The sequence below is a fragment of the Triticum dicoccoides genome, chromosome 6B, assembly GCF_002162155.2.
Source record: "Triticum dicoccoides isolate Atlit2015 ecotype Zavitan chromosome 6B, WEW_v2.0, whole genome shotgun sequence".
Taxonomy (NCBI): Eukaryota; Viridiplantae; Streptophyta; class Magnoliopsida; order Poales; family Poaceae; genus Triticum; species Triticum dicoccoides.
Window position 1 is genome coordinate 267,993,014 of NC_041391.1, and position 11,563 is coordinate 268,004,576.

Sequence of the window (11,563 nt, forward strand, 5' to 3'; positions counted from 1 at the left end):
AACAATGTTTTCAGCACACAGGATAACACATGGCGAGTCTACTCAATAATTACATCTCTGGGGCACTCATCCGCAATCTTGCGGGCACCCTTCAGGATAGTCTTATAGTACATCTCGGGCGTACGATACTCTTTGCCCGGCGGCGGCGCGTCCGTCAGGAGCCTCTCTGCATCCAGCCTGCCCTAATGCACCTTTGCGCGGGCAAGGGCCCGACGGGCACCTTCAATACAGGCGGAGCGCTTGATGACCTCCACCCAGGGGCATGCATCCACCAGCCGCCGCACGAGGCCGAAATAGCTCCCAGGTATGGCCTCTCCAGGCCACAGCCGGACTATGAGGCCCTTCATGGCCTGATCGGCTACCTTGTGGAGCTCGACCAGCTGCTTCAGCTGGTCGCTAGGGGGCACCGGATGTCCGGCCTCAGCGTACTGAGACCAGAAGACCTTCTCCGTTGAGCTCCCCTCTTCAGCCCGGTAGAATGCGGCGGCATCGGACACGCTGCGAGGTAGATTTGCAAACGCACCTGGAGAGCTCCGAATTCGGGTAAGTAACAGGTAATTTACATTCACATGCTTGCTTTGCATGAAAAATGCCTTACCCGCCGCTATCTTCTTCACCGCCTCAATCTCCTGGAGGGACTTATGGGCCTCGGCCTTGGCGGCTTTGGCACTTTCGAGAGCCGAGGCAAGCTCGGACTCTCGAGTCTTTGAGTCGCGCTCCAAACTCTCATGCTTTTCCATAAGAGCCTGGAGCTCTTGCCGCACCTCCGCCACCCGTGCCTCCTGCTTCTCTCGCTCTGCCCGTTCCGCGGCCGCATTGTGTTCGGCCGCGGACACAGCCTCCTTCAGGGTTGCCACCTCGTTCGTGGCCCCTGCAGTACCCACGTTATCCTTGTTATTTTTGTCGCAACCTAAATCCTTTTTTGTAAGATAAAAATTCAAAGTGGTGTTACTCACCTTCTTTGTCCTCGAGCTGCTTCTTGGCACGGCCGAGCTCTTGCTCGGACCGCTCGAGGTCCTGCTTCAAAGCACCAACCTCCGCAGTCAGTGCGGCAGAGGTCAGCAGCGCAGCCTGCAAACCCATATTGACATAATTTTTAGCAACCCTGCGTATATCTTTTTTAGATCCTCAGTCCGGCTTTTCTTTCCGAACACCGAACCGAGCATCAGGGGCTACTGTCTATGCGGTATTACATTACATATTTTAAACTTCTTACCTCAAAGCCTGCTAGAAGGCTACTACAGGCCTCGGTCAGCCTGCTCTTGGCGAGCTGAACCTTCTGAATCACCGCACTCATGATAGTGCGGTGTTCTTCCTCGATGGAAGCGCCTTTGAGCGCCTCCAACAAGTTGTCCGGCGCCTCCGGTTGGACGGAGGCCGCCGGCATCACGGTCTTTCCCTTCTTGCGAAGGGGCCTCCTGCCGGACTCCGGAACCACTGCGGGTTCCGGCGTGGAGTCCGGCGCAAAGTCCGGGAGGCTGCCTTGTGGCGCCTCCGGAGCCTCCTCCTGATGGGTCCCTTCCTGGGATCCCACCTCGGCGTCCTCAGCATCGCGAGGGGTGGAGGCAGTCGGGATGGAATCTACATCCGACGGAGCCAACGACCCGCTCGATGAAGCGGGGAGATCATCATCGGCCAGACTGCAGGCAGTGTGCGGCATTAGAAGGACACTATGTGACACAAAAGAGAAATTATAAATCATCCAGGAATCCGGATACTTACGATCTTGCCGGAGGCCTGGCCCTTGAGGGCCACTCTTCGTCGCCAACGTTGGCGTTGGCGGAGCTGTCCGGGGGAATAGTCCTTCCCCTCTTGGACCCTTCGGCCTCCCCTGTTGGGGAAGCCTTCCTCTTCCTCTCTCCTTCCTCTGGGAGAGAGTCCTCTTTCTCCTCCTCGTCTTCGGGGGAGGAGTCCGCCTCGGAGTCGTCGGACACCTGAAAACGGGAACTCTTTCGAGTACCCGTGGCCTCCTTCTTGGCCTTCTTCTCCGGCACCACATGCGGTGCCGGAACCAGCAGCCCCGCTAGACGGGCTTCTACTGGGTTTTCTGGCATGGGAGCCGGACAGATGATCTGCTCGGCCTTCTTCATCCAGTCCTGTCAAAGGAAGAGGGAGATTGAAACCGTGTAGGGTCAAACTATTAAAAACAAGTGTCCCGTAAAGGGGTAGAATCACTTACCTCATCAGCTGGACGCTGCGAGCGAAATCCGCGATCTTCAGTGGCGGATGCGGGAGCTTCGGCGCCCTTGAAGAGCACTTTCCAGGCATCTTCGTACCTAGTGTCGAAGAGCCTGCTCAAGGTCTGGTGCTGCACCGGATTGAACTCCCACAATTTAAATGCCCGTTCTTGGCACGGGAGAATCCGGCGGATGAGCATGACTTGGACCATGTTGACAAGCCTGAGCTTCTTGTTCACCAGCTTCTAGATACAGGCTTGGAGTCCGGTCAGCTCCTCCGAATCACCCCAGGTCAGGCCACTCTCCTTCCAAGAGGTGAGCCGCGTGGGGATCCCAGATCTAAATTCGGGGACCGCTACCCATTTAGGGTCACGCGGCTCGGTGATGTAGAACCACCCCGATTGCCATCCCTTGATGATTTCCACGAAGGCACCCTCGAGCCAGACGATGTTGGGTATCTTACCCAACATGGCGCCTCCGCACTCCGCCTGATTCCCCTTCACTACCTTCGGCTTGACATTGAAGGTCTTGAGCCACAAGCCGAAGTGGGGCTGGATGCAGAGGAAGGCCTCGCACACGACGATAAACGCCGAGATGTTGAGGATGAAGTTCGGCGCCAGATCGTGGAAATCCAGGCCGTAGTAGAACATGAGCCCCCGGACAAAGGGGTGAAGTGGAAAGCCCAGTCCGCAGAGGAAGTGGGGAAGGAATACGACCCTCTCATGGGGTCTAGGGGTTGGGATGAGCTGCCCCTTGTCGGGCAGCCGGTGCGCGATGTCGCTGGACAGATATCCAGCGCTGCGCAGTCTTTCGATGTGCCCCTCCGTAACGGAGGAGGCCATCCACTTGCCTCCCGCTCCGGACATGACTGGAGAAGGTTGAGATGAGATGTGCGGGCTTGGGCGCTGGAGCTCGAGTGCGCGGAGATTGATAAGCAAAGGAGGAAGAAGGCGTAGGTAAAAAGGGTGGATCCTTATCCCCTTATATATGGGTGGACGAAGACTATGCGTCCCCACCGGCCTGGTAAAACTCACTTATCTCCCAAGCGCCACCATCAATGGCGCGGTTGGGTTACCCACGCCCGTATTGATGAGAATCCCGGAATAAGGGGAACACGATCTCTGCTTCGACAAGACGTGCCAAGGAAACCGCTTCGCTAAACACGCTGAGGTGGTATAGTAAAAAGCGATTCAAGTAAAGGCTTGGTATTGGTGTGACGTCATGCCACAAAATACGTCAGCAGATTGAACTTGTGTACATATTATTCTCTCTACGGTGGAATGTGGAATTTATTTTGCAGAGCCGGACACTATCCTTGTGTTCACAATCTTCTATGAATTATTCGGAGGAGGAACCCGCCTTGCAATGCCGAACAATATGTGCGCCGGACTCATCATCATTGAAGCCTGGTTCAGGGGCTACTGAGGGAGTCCTGGACTAGGGGGTGTCCGGACAGCCGGACTATCATCGTCAGCCGGACTCCAAGACTATGAAGATACAAGATTGAAGACTTCGTCCCGTGTCCGGATGGGACTTTCCTTGGCGTGGAAGGCAAGCTTGGCGATACGGATATGTAGATCTCCTACCATTGTAACCGACTCTGTGTAACCCTAGCCCTCTCCGGTGTCTATATAAACCGGAGGGTTTTAGTCCGTAGGACAACACAACCATTACAACAATCATACCATAGGCTAGCTTCTAGGGTTTAGCCTCCTTGATCTCGTGGTAGATCCACTCTTGTACTACCCATATCATCAATATCAATCAAGCAGGAGTAGGGTTTTATCTCCATCGAGAGGGCCCGAACCTGGGTAAAAACATCGTGTCCCTTGTCTCCTGTTACCATCCGCCTAGACGCACAGTTCGGGACCCCCTACCCGAGATCCGCCGGTTTTGACACCGACGGGTATGCTGGAACTGTCCTCCCAATTTCAGGGTAAAACGTGGCTTCTCCTGAGATCCCGAATTGTACTTCCCCTGTCCATACTTCCTCTTGCGGTTCTCGATCTACTGCTGCTTCCCTTCAATCATGAGGGCTCTATCTACCAACTCCTGGTAGTTATTGAAACTTGCTACCATCAATTGCATACTCAGCTCATCATTCAATCCTTCCAGAAACTTCTCTTGTTTAGCTGCATCTGTAGCAACGTCATCTGGGGCATAACGTTCTAGCTTACTAAAGTCATCCACATACTGGCCAACTATACATCCTCCCTGGCGTAGGTTGCGAAACTCATGCTTCTTCATGGCCATAGCTCCTGCTGAAACATGAGCGGTATGGAAAGCCTGCTGAAACTGATCCCATGTGACAGTGTCTACTGGATAGGTGGCTGTGAAATTCTCCCACCATGATGTTGCGGGTCCCTCAAGCTGATGTGTGGCAAATCGCACCTTCTCCGCATCTGTGCATCCTGCAGTGGTCAACTCCCTGGCTGTCTTGCGAAGCCAATCATCTGTAACAATCGGCTCAGTGCTACTGGAGAACACCAGCGGATTCAGCCTAAGAAAACGGGTTAAGTGATCAACAAGTGGTGGTGGTGGGTTGTTGTTGTTGTTGTTCCCCTGATTCTGATTCTAGACCAGTATCTGCATCAATGCATTCTGCTGCTGGATCAACTGGGTGAGCTCCGGTGGGAAAGCAAATCCATTGTCACATCTCGGAGGCATCTGAGGGTTTAGAAAAGATGAGAATACAGAATAGAATGAGGTCTAGAGGGAAAAACACTACCCATATGCACATGAGACAAATTTCAATCAAAACACTTCATTCAAACAAGCACGGGCATACAACGGTCTATCTATCGTTACAAAAGTGCTCGGACTATACTAGATACATGGGGAAATACTACTATTGTTATGGTGGTCTACTAGAAAAACCGCTCCGATGAAGACTCCATGATATCTGCTCCAGCTTCATCAACATAGTCATCATCACTATCATCCGAGTCTGAGTCGGTGTCGTCGATAATGATGTAGTTCTCTGGACAAGTGCAATCTTCATCTTCTCCAGTTGCTGGAAATCCCATAAACACTTTTAGCTTCTTCTTTAGATCATCGTTCTTCTCTACTAGTGTTGCTATTTCCTCCTCATATCCATCGCGTGCAGACTTGAGTTCTTCCTCCAGTTCCGTGATCTTGGTCATGGCCTTCTTCAGATCCATCATGCCTGCGCACATCTGGTTCTCCTGGCGTCGAATGTGCTGGTTTAACTCCTGGATGAAAGCTGCAATTGATCTGTCCTTCCTGGTGCTGACCATCTCCCATTGCTTATCTCGGCGCCCATAAATCTGGTAGATAGTATCCTTAAGCTCCTTGTGGTAAACTTCTCCAATACGTCTCATGGTGATGTGGGCTGCCATGCTCTTTCCTAGACTCTAGGTTGGTGCATCAAAGGAAAATTCTATGGGCTCAGTGACGGGCATGAACGTCCTTCCTGGAACTTGAACTTGAATCATCCAGCGCTCCTCTTCACGTAAAGTGGTGTTGTAGGTCCCGGTGAAGCTTGGTACTCCAATGTTCAGGTATCTCGTGACTTCCTTCAGGTGCCATCCAAAGGGTGTATCTTCATCCGGTTGCGTGAACTTGTTCCTTGCATCCGCCATCCTAAAAGAGTAGAAAAGATGAGGAGTCAGAAATGAGAAGAGAGAGTAGTGATCTAGGGCTTTAGCTTAGTGGTCGTGTCCTACAGTCAGCACGTGCTCTGATACCATCTTGTAGTGACCAGACCTCAAACAGTCTGATCTCTGTGCATCAGTGTCGTCCCTGGATCATTAATGCTGACACGCACAGTACTCGAAGGATTTATAACAGAGTAGAATCACACACTTATTACATCGTATGTCTCAAAAGAGAACTTATTACAATAACTATGGCTTAAGGCCATCTAATAACGATAATAGCAGAAGTCTTGGAAGATAAGTGAGTCCATCAACTCCAACGGCATCACTGAGTATAGAACCACGATCCTAAGGCATCTTACTCATCGTCTGAAAAGTTTCCAACATGAATGTTGCAGCCCGAAAACGGGTCAGCACATGGAATATACTGGCAATGTAACACATAGAGAGAATGAAAGAATAAAGCTATACTACATGCATATATGGCTTGGTGGAAAAAGCTCTATGGTTACAGTTTTGCATAAAGCCAATTTTTCCCTACTGCAATGGAATAAATTTATTTAACTATCATGGTGGTTGCTAAACATTGAGAATGGTTGACAGCATTCTCAATCCCAATTAAGTAACATCATCATTAAACAAACCCAACAATATTAATTAAAAGTAACATGATGAGATTCACATGATAATCCAAGTACTAGATACTCAAGACGTCCATAACCGGGGACACGGCTAATCATGATTAGTTTATACACTCTGCAGAGGTTGCGCACTTTTCCCCACAAGACTCGATCTCCTCTGTTGGTTTTCTCGCACTACATGGTGTTTGAGAAATGGATGACCGAGACATAGTCTTTCAGAAGCGCTAGCACCTTACGATGGGTAGACCTGTACACCTACTTTCCCCTACATCTGCTAGTCTACCACTGTAAGAGTTCGCACGACTTAGTCAACTATGCTAGAGCCCATAATAGCATGTGGCTGCACACGGAAGTTTCTAGCTAGCATGAATAATCTTATGATCCCTTTGAGCCTGGGTGGCGGTCCAAAACAAACAGGCAATCCTGGAATACCCAGGTACCTCAATCCACCCAGATGTGTATTAAAGTTGCCACCTTAAATAAACCATTAGTTAATAATCTCACATCTGTCATGGATACACTCACCCAATCCACGTCTACTAGCATAGCATAGCATAATAAGCAAACATAGAAGTAACTCCCAAAGGTTTGATAATAAAACAGGTAATAGGTACTACCTCATCTACTTCCCAAAACCCACATATTAATCAGATCCTAGCCATGCAATTGTTTGAGGATTGATCTAATGCATAAAACTGGGTAATAAAGAAGTCTGATCAAAGTGTTACTTGCCTTGCTGATGATCCGCGAAACCTAGGGATTCGAAGTAGCAAGCGGCGCAATCTAGGTACTCTATCGCAAACAAACAACAAGCATACAATAAGTACTCATCTAATGCACAGGTAAAACTCAAACAAGAGATCTAACCAGAAAGTTCAACTTAAGAACTCCGGTTTGCAAAAAGAATCAAATCGAACGAAGCAACGAAAGTCAAACGGCGAAAGAAACAAGCTTCGATTACTAATCTGGACCTAGTTCAAATTTTATAGTAGCAAAAACTGGTTTGAGTAGATTATTCGGAAAGAGGATTTCGAGATGAATCTCTAGGCGCTTGAATTGCATGATTCCGATGAACGAGCGAAAAGTTATACTAAAACGAAAATCGTATCAGAAATCGCGATTAGAAAAATCGCGGAACAAATCCGAGAAAAAAAACGACGAACAGATTAACGAACGAATGTTCGTTATCTGAATCTAAATGTTGTACGCGTTTGTTAAAACGAACGAACGAGCGAACGCTCGCTAATTAACCTAAACAAAAAAATGATATAATAAAAAACAGATCTAAAAACAGACAAAAAACCGACAGAAAAACCGAACGGTTTTTCTAAAAAAACTGTGGCAGCTCGGATCAACCTCGGGGTGCGGGTCGGCGGCGGCGGCGGCTCCGGCGAGGGCGGCGGCGGCGGCAGCGGGCGGCGGCGGGCGGCGGCGGCGGCGGCGCTAGGGTTAAGGTTTGGGGCGGCGGGGCGGCTCGGGTGGGCTGGCGATGGCGGCCCGGGGCGGCTTATAAAGGCCTCGGCCAGGAGAGTCCTGGCCGAACCCGGCCCGTAGTCGGTTCGGATTTTTTTTTAAATAGTTTTCGCGCAGAAAATCAAACGAAAGAAATACTAAACAGACTCCAAAAATCCCAAAATAAATTTTCCCCGGCTTCTAAAATCAAGCCGGTTTAGATGAACATTTATTTGGGGTCTAAATGCAATTTTGAAAAACACGCATTTTTCCTAAATTCAAATAAAATAGCAATAAAATCCAAAATAAAATCTTATTTGATTTTTTTATTAAATCCTCAATATTTCTTTATTTTGGGAAAGTCATTTTATTCCCTCTCTCATAATTTATAATTTGAAATAATTGAAGATAAAATAAATAAAATCAAATGATCCTATTTCCAAAATTTGAGAAAACTCAAATATGAAATTTACGAAATCCCCAACTCTCCCCGTGGGTCCTTGAGTTGCGTAGAATTTCTAGGATTGGGGAAAATGCAATAAATATGATATGCAATAATGATCTATTTGTATAACATTCCAAATTGAAAATTTGGGTTGTTACAATCATATGTAGTTCTAGATGATATCGACAATGATCATTATATGTAGTTCTAGATGATATAGCCACACACACATATGCAGTTCTAGATGATATCGAAGACAATCATCAGCCTCAAGCCTGGGCGGTTGGTGTTCCTGATAGTAATTAGGATGGCCTGTCCAACACGAAGATTCTTGCCATCGAGGAATTTCTTCCACCCAACCGAGTTTAAGTGTGTGCGACCGTCCGTGTCCACGCGGTAAGTACAGGTTGTGACGGAGCCCCTTGCAGTAAGGCATAGTCCAACTGAGCCTTCTTCATCAGGCTCGATACCATAACTCACAGATAGGCTCTTTACCAATTTTCTGAATAAGAAAAACATATCAATTAATAAATAGCCTCGCAAATAAGTACATATGGATTATCTACACTATTAATAGTTCCTTAGATTCTACACTAATAAGCATGTGATCAAACTCTACACTAAAACATATCATCGACTAGATTCCACACAACATACCATATCATTGGACTGTACACTAAGTATTTCATCGGATAATTTGCATTTGTAAGTATAACATACCATATCATGTCGATCAACCATGGTATTTGTCAGGCGGGTCACGAATGGCACCCCGACAAAGTCAGCACGTGGCGGAATTATGTCCCACAGGTTGGACACCTCCTCCTCGCTCAGCCTTGTTCTTTGAGCTACGATGGCTTCATGAAGTGGGTCCTCATCATCTTCATCGAGTGGGTCCTCATTATCTTCATCATCTTCGTCATCTTCATCATCTTCCACCAGGTTGAGATAAATGACAGCCAGCTTGGGTCTTTCTGCTCTGAAGGAGAAGCTAATCAACTCACCACCAGTAAGATGCATGCGAGCGACGAAACGGGCCCATCCATCTCCTCCAATCTACGACATATTGTGTCCTTTCTCGACCTCCATAGTGTACGGCCCCCAAGGAGCCTCAAATGTCATAGTGTCTCCTGTTAGCTTGTTGAATTTTAACCTCACATTGCATGGGACGATCTGTGTAAAATAAGCAAAATGATACAATGCAGTAATGCCAACACTAGAAATAAAATAGTTATTACATTTCATCTAATTTCTTACCTCCGCATGACGAAAACTCGGCTGGAAGTAGATGCCAAACAGCTTGCCAGTTGCAAGGCTGCTGGCGCACCTTGACTTGCACAGTCGATATAGTGGTGGTGGTGGTGGCGCCATTTTTCCTAAAGCGATATGAGCAAAGGATTAACGGTCCACTTCACAGGAAAGAAAAGCAGTAGCATGTGATGGACAATTATAATCCTAAGATCTAGTAACATATTAGATGACAAGGTACCACCTACATTTTGCCAAAAAGTAACTTATTACAAAAAAAACAAAAGCATCTACCTATCCATGTACAAAAAAAATAACAATAAAATGGTGCATACTAAATCAACTAAATCAACTAGCCTACTAAATCAACTAAATCAAAATGTTCTAAATCAACTAGCCTACTAAATCAACTAAATCATATCAACTAAATCAAAATGTTGCATATGAACTAGCCTACTAAATCAAAATGTAGCAGGGAGGAGGGAGAAGGAGGGGCGACTCGAGGAGGGAGAAGAGAGTAGGACGGAGGAGGAAGGCGGAGCGAGGAGGGGCCGGCCGGCGGCCAGTGGAGGGAGGACGGAGGAGGAAGGCGGAGCGAGGAGGGGCCAGCCAGCAGTGAGTGGACGGAGGACGGAGGAGGAGGCCGGTACCGAGTCCAGCAAGGAGGAGGAGGTGACGGCGGCGCAGAGGGAGGAGGGGCGACGGGGGAGGACCGGCGCGGGGGGTTGAGGGGGAATCCAGTGAGTGTGTGAGTGTGAGTGGATCAGATAGAGGAGAGGGGGTGGGATATGGAATGGCTTAGCAGTAGCGCGCTATAGAGAAAGACAATACTGCTAAACTACCTAGCAGCAGCGCCTTTCACAAAGAAAGCGCTACTGCTATGTGTCAGCATGTAAAAATAGACTTCAATGTATCAAAAATACATTGATCATCAACGATCTTCTTGTGTACAATCTGATTAGTCAATATGAGTCATCACCGGTTTAGGAACCGGTGAAGACTCATATTGCGGCCACAAATTCTACACATAGAATTCAATGAAGACCAAGTGCTTGTCAAAGTTTGACAAGTAACATATTTAAGGTGGTAGAAACTCTCTTCACGGAGCGAGGTGGACTAAATTTTTGTAGTAAACTTAGCAGCATCGCTTATTGGTGAAATGCGTTGCTGCTATGCAACGTAGCAGTAGTGCTCTTCGTGATAACGCGCTGCTGCTAGAACTCGCCTCGCGGCGGCCTCGTGGGAATTATATCAGTAGTGCGTCTTTGAGCGGGCGCCCTACTGCTATATTTATTTCAGCAGCGAGTTAAGATAGAGCGCGCTACTGGTACGTAGCAGCAGCGCCTTATTTTAAAGCGCGCTGCTGGTAAGATTCTGTGTACAGGCTTTTCCCTAGTAGCGATGAAAACTAAAATGTTCAAAGCGTGGCAAATAATCCCTGAATATTTGTCATGTTGGAATCAACCTCTTTTGGATTCCGAAAGTGCCCCTGGAAATTTTTAGTGATCCAGCATCATTTAAAATTGGCCTTTCCAATTTCCATAAATGGTTACACAACTGCTTTTGGCCTCAAACTTTTTGTGTCTCCTAGAAATGATGTGCTTGATTTATGTGACAAGTCTCGTCTCTAACAAAACTCATTTAGTTTTACAATTAAATAGAAGACAGAAAAGTTTTGAAAAGAAAAAAAATCTATTTATGTATAAAAAGTAATTGACGGGTTAACCAGAAAAAGAGAAATAACTTAAAATTTTCACAATAATCAGAATCATCTAACCGTTCAATCTAATAGATCATTATCATTAATTAGATCTCAGCCAATGGATTTCATTAACGTATCCCGCGCTCGCTCGCGTCCCGTGGATACGAAGATTTTCAAAAAAAAAACGCCCAGTGACATTCGGTCCATAGGGATAGGAAGATCCTGAAAAAAAGGCATGCCCACTCACGTCCGTACATAGGAAGATCTATAAAAAAATATTT